Source organism: Archocentrus centrarchus, chromosome 1 (assembly GCF_007364275.1).
Source record: "Archocentrus centrarchus isolate MPI-CPG fArcCen1 chromosome 1, fArcCen1, whole genome shotgun sequence".
NCBI lineage: Eukaryota > Metazoa > Chordata > Actinopteri > Cichliformes > Cichlidae > Archocentrus > Archocentrus centrarchus.
In genome coordinates, this window is record NC_044346.1 from 29,716,079 (window position 1) to 29,722,078 (window position 6,000).

A 6,000-nucleotide genomic window follows, 5' to 3' on the forward strand; every position below is an offset into this window, starting at 1 on the left:
ATGCTATGGCATCTATAGATAGGGATAACACAAAATGAGAAGCCTGCTGTCAGCAGCTGCCAGCGGTAGTTTAAATTAAAGCATAGTCAGCTTCGTGCGGCTGTAAAGATGGTCTTGCTATAAATACAAACCGGTGTCGAGGCAAACCTGTGATCATACGTTCACCTCTTCATTTGAAACTCTAAACATATACCAGGTCTTCTGAATCTCAAAGTTTCCCAACACTGCCTTTCTTTACGCATTGCAAAAACGTGTTACTTCTAAATCTTTGCAAGCAACCGAAGGCAAACAATTGTGCAAAATTTTCACCACGATTGTGTGTATGTGTGGTTATGTATCAGTATACCTAGCAACCTTCCACTTGTGTTTGCGGCATTTAAAGGAAACCACAGCTTTGAACAAAGCTTGAGTTTCGCTTCTGGTTAAAAATACAGAGTATAAAAGCAGAAGAAGTGGAGTTCTCACATGCAGAGCGTTTGGAACAACGTGTACAGTACATGACATACTGTCATACTTCTATTTGTTAAACCAAACAACACGCAGTTATAGATGTTTGTGTGTTTAAGACAGAAATAAACCTATTTAAAATAATTTGCCTTGATTATCAAGTGCAATCCAACATTAAAATCAGAACTGAATGGAATCTGCTATTTTCTTTGCAATCACTTTTACTGCTATTATCAGAATATTTATCCTTATAATAATGGCTTCGCTCTAAACCACCATCTACAACACTGACACCTGAAAAAACATTTTTATTTGCCCATAACAGGTCATTTACAGTATTTAAACCAAACTTTTTACAATGTGCAACAACTTGCACACTCTGATACCCCTAATCTTTGGCTCATCTTTGCTTTAACAGATACTTGCCTTTACTCAAGTTTTATGCAACAGTATTTGTTTTATTCCTAAAGCTACTCTTTGCTGCTGCCTTATTCTCAAAGGGTTGCTACAGTGCGTAGCTTTGTGTATTTAATGTGACAGATTTTTTTTAATGCCAGAAGCCCTTCCTTACACAGCCCTAAAGAGGTTTGTGTCTCCTTCTGGTGTCAAACTGGTGCTCTTTGGGTGCCCGGGTGGCTCAGTGGTGGAGCAGGCGAACACGTGCATATGCTGCCTCGCGGTGCAGGCAGTGCGGGTTCGGGTCCTGGCCTGTTGCCGATTTGCCCATGTGTCTTTACTCTATTTCCTGTCTCTACGCTGTCAACAAAAAAGCTGCTGTCACCAAAAAAAACCAGTGATCTCTAGCTTGTTTGGTAAATGTATAAACACTATGCAGCCACTTTTGTTACAATTTACTACAGGAAGCTAAATAAATATATGAAGGCAAATCAGAGACAAAAATATTGATGGAGAACTTACAACACTGAAGAGACTGAAAAAAATGAGTGCAGAAAAGAGGTCACGAGAAGGGCAGAAAAAAATGTGTTAACTGTGAGGATATTGATAGTTATCAGTCTATATGGTAGTTTTAGCTGTCCTACTGAACTGGTGGAAAATAAAAAACAAACAAACATGGGGATGTAGGTTAGGATGTAAACAGCAACTGCAGCTATGTGATTATGATCTATTTGCTCTACTTCAATATGGAAAGATCCTCTGTGTGTGTGTGTGTGTGTGTGTGTGGCAGCAAGTGAACACCATTGCATTTCCACAGGAAACTTTCCACCTCACCACGGTGATGTAAGAGTGAAGCAGCTTTTACTTTCAGACTCTCTGGCTGCATTCTTTTTGAATGCATCCTGACCCTTTCTTCTAAAAGTTGTGGTCATTAGGGGAATGTACAAAAGATACACTTCTGAGGTATGTTTCCCCTTTGAAAATTAAACATTCCCATGACCCGTGTGTGTTGCATTAACTTTCAAACCACTTTAAAATTGAAAATACCTTCTGTAGCGTGGACTAAAATTTCAAGTTTCTCCTTTGTGCCAGGATTTCCTGACAAAAAAAATGAAATAAATGAAAACATTATCTTCTTATGACCTATCTGTCTTTCTATCCATCTATAAACCACACTTGCTATGTTTGTGCAGTTGTCATGGAGAAGGACTTGTTGACACACAAGCTGACATGATAGTCATTATGTTTTTGAGATTCTGTGGCTACTTCCATCTTTTATATACCCCTATGCATATATCCTGCAAAAAAGTATAAACTGCCATATATTTAATATAAAGTTTAGTCAATGGCTTCTATTTATTGCTCATATTGATCATTTATCCATAACTATGGCTATTAAAGCTGCTCTGGTCAAATGACTTTAAAATAATTAATTAAGGCAGTTGCTTGTAGTGAAAAGTATATTAACTCATTAAAAAATATTACCCAGCTTCTTACTGCAGCTTCTTTCACTGCTATAGAAAATGTTAGCTTCTTGCAGCTTATGGTTTTAGTTCACTCTTTTATGGTTTTGGTTCTAACCACTTTCACAGAACTTGGTTACAGCTATCACATGATACACATCACACATCACTGCTGACAGATAACACTCCTGACACACTCACCAAATGTGGGAGCAGGGTTATTATAGTTAACGAAAACGAACGAAAAAATGAAAACTGAAGTTGAAAAAACATTGTTGTTAACTGAAATAAATAAAAACTATAATTAAAAAGAAAAAACGATAACTAACTAAAATTGAGTTTACAAAACTAACTAAAACTAACTGAAATTATAGATAAACTGATTTTCATTTTCTTGTTTGTCATTTTTTTTAAAGCATTGTGGACTGATGAGAAATCATTTTTTCCGCTCTCCGAGTTTAAGCTTGTTTGTGTCTATTGTTGAGTGAATAGACATCTAGGGGGAGCGGGCCGCCCTCTGCAGTGGGGGCGGGGGCGCCAACCTCAGGTGCTGCAGTGCTCCGGGATGCTGTCACCACGGCCCCGGGCTCACCTCCCCCTGCCCTGTGCTGAGGTGTGGGGGGTCGGGGTGCCTATTGAGCCAGCGGACAGCTGGCTCTCTTCTTCCAGGATTCTTCCTGGGCCGCTGAAGTAGCCCCACTCGGATCCTCGTCATTATCTGTCCCCAAATTTTATTTGCACTTTAGACATGGAGGGTTTTGGGGGGACAGTGTGGGCGACCAACAGTTGGTGCTTGTGGCACAACTGTCTCCTCAATTTTAACTGCACCCTATACACCTCATTCACTCACAAACATTAACACATACACTTACAAGTTGGGGAGGAGGAGGGGTGGATGGGTCATCTCACACCCCGATTTCTTACACCTCGCCCAGGGTAGGGGTCGGGTGGTTCCTTGGGGACCGGGCTGGTGGCGTCCTGGGGTCGCTGTTGGCCCTGGGGTGGTTTCCACTTGCCCCGTCTTCAGAGGGTGGGTAGCTATGGATGAATGTGTGTCTTTGTGTATTTGTCATTGTCTCCGTGAGTATGGGTGGGTGAGTGAATGTGTATATATGGCGTATCTGTATGTGGGTAAGTATGTATGGGCATGTATGAGTATCTGTGCATAAATGTGTACACGGGTGTGTGGGTGTGTTTGTATGTATGGCTGGACCTGGGTCTGGGCCTTGTGCCTTGCCTCCTGGCCGCTCCTTGCTGGGTACCTCCTCCCCCCTGCCCCCCTGGGGTGGGGGTGCCTCAGGGCTCCTGGGTGGGGCTGGACGTTCTGGCGTGGGTGCTGGCCTGTCCCCCTTGGGGGTGCGGTGCGGGGCTGCGTTGGCTTCTTCGGCGTGGGGGGGGGCTCTGTGGAGGGTCGGGCGGTCCTTGGGTGCCGTGGGCCCTGGGGCCCTGCCGCCGGCCAGTGCAGGGGGCTGGCCGCTGGGGGGGGACTGGCTTCTCATCGCCTTGGGTTCCCTGGGGCCCTTGCTCCTCGACTGGGGGGGCTCCGTCTGAGACCACCCTCTCCCGTCTGCTGGGGTGGGTGTGCGGTTGTCTTTGGATTGAGTAGCCACGGGTCTTCCTGGCTCTTGGTGGGCTGCTGGTGGCCTGGGTTTCCTGAGGCTTTTCTGCCTGCCTCTAGCTTCTGATGGGTGGAGCTGCAGCGTTTTGCCCTCATTGGTAAGTACGTTCCATGACACAGACACAAACATGACACAGACACAAACACCCACTCAATCACAACTCAACAAAATTGTTGGTGTACGTAACATGCTTTGTTAGTTTTGTTTTTCACACACAAATTTATTTTTGCAAGTATTGATAGTATTTTTAATGTTAAAGTGATGAACTATTTGATTAATTTACTTGTGCTCTTTCCTCTTTTTTTTTCTTTCTATTCTCCTTTTTTTGCTCTCTTTCTCTCTCCCTTTTTCTTTTCTTTATTTTCCTTTTCTTCAGCCTGTCAGCTCTGGCTGTTACATTGTATGTTAAAAATAACTCAGATAAATAAAATAAAGGGTTAAAACATCAACAAGAAGAGCCTATTGAGAACCTATAGAGCTCATCTTGAAATAGCAAATATGAGAAATCATTTTTTCAGAGTTTAAGCTGGGAGCACCACCGGGCAACTGTGTGCCTGCGTGCGCGTGCTCACCGCGCTGTCCGAAAAGTAATGGCAGGTCTGAAGAGAAAGCAGCAGAGACCCATATGGAGTTTCTTTGACTACAATAGCACAGATATAAGCCAGTGTCTTGTTGTAGATGATGAAAAATGTGCGGAACACGTCTCAGTCTGGAAAAAAACCACCAACATCAAAGTCCACCTGAGAAGCGCACACAAGGCAGCTACAAACTGAGGTAACCTGGCATGCACCTCTGGAGAAACGTGACTACTTTTCGGGTCCACGCAGCCCGCAATGTTGTGATTAACCTGTTCAGTCCTTGTGCGTTTCCGGCTGCTTTTCGCCGGCTACTTTATCAGTGAGAGAATAACAATCAGGAATAATAATCAAAGCATCAATTTAAGGACTCACAAATGTCAGCAAATTCCTGGAGGGAGACTGCTGAAACTGTCGGAATGGACGTGAAGGTATGAAGAAATTGAAAAAACACTTATGTTTGCAGCCAAAAAAACTGAGCACAAAGAGCAAGGACCAAAAAGAAAAAAAAAGTCCCAGCCGGCACCGCATATAAAACACCAGCACGACCACAAGGTAATTAACACACACAATCCAGCTACACAAGCATAAATGCGGACATAAGGTCGGCCACTTACGTAGGTTGTGTACAGAGGATGGAGAGACCCTGCAAGTGTAATTGGCGCACATCTAACCAAGCTAGCTCCAAAACAGAAGCAGCAGCAGGTGGTGGAGAACATCAGGATGCAGCTCGATTTGAGCTTTGACTCCTTCAAAAAGTTCGTTTTTGTCAAACACCACCAGAGGTGGCAAAAGTACTGACATTCTGTACTTAAGTAGAAGTACAAGTACTTATGTTAAAAAATACTTTAGTAAAAGTCGAAGTACTGGTTCAACTTCTCTACTTAAGTAAAAGTAAAAAAGTACAGGCTCTGAAATGTACTCAAAGTAAGAAAGTAAAAGTAGTTCTTTGGAGGATGTTTCTACCTGCTATTTTTGTGTAAAACAAACCGAATCTCATTATATATTATTGTAATAATATAAAATAGTACATGAGAATACAAATGTTATTCCAATCTAAATTTTAATTCTAATGAATGTACTCAGCTTGAATCTGTTCTGTAGGACACAAACTGTGAAAGGGAATTTAAACACAGCTCTGTTCTCTGTGGCCTCCATAGTAGAGGGTGACTGTGTCTCCACCTAAACACAAACATGAGGATACTCAGGGGTTACAGTGGGATTCAGAAGGTGGATCAGCTGTAGTGGCTCTGCATGGGGAGAAGAATCACAGCTTTCTATTGTGAGCTGCAGTAAATGATGTTGGTGTGCAGGCTGTGATCAGCTGACCTGCTGCTGCTCTGAGGTTTACTGCTCTGTGTGGATGAACTAAACTCACAAAGATGTAACCCAGTATTTCACAGCTATCTGAGCTGATCTCCATCCCCTACACTGACAGCATACAGGCTGTAGAAATGTTGGATTCAGTGAATGAATCTCAGCATCAGCAGCTTTGATTCA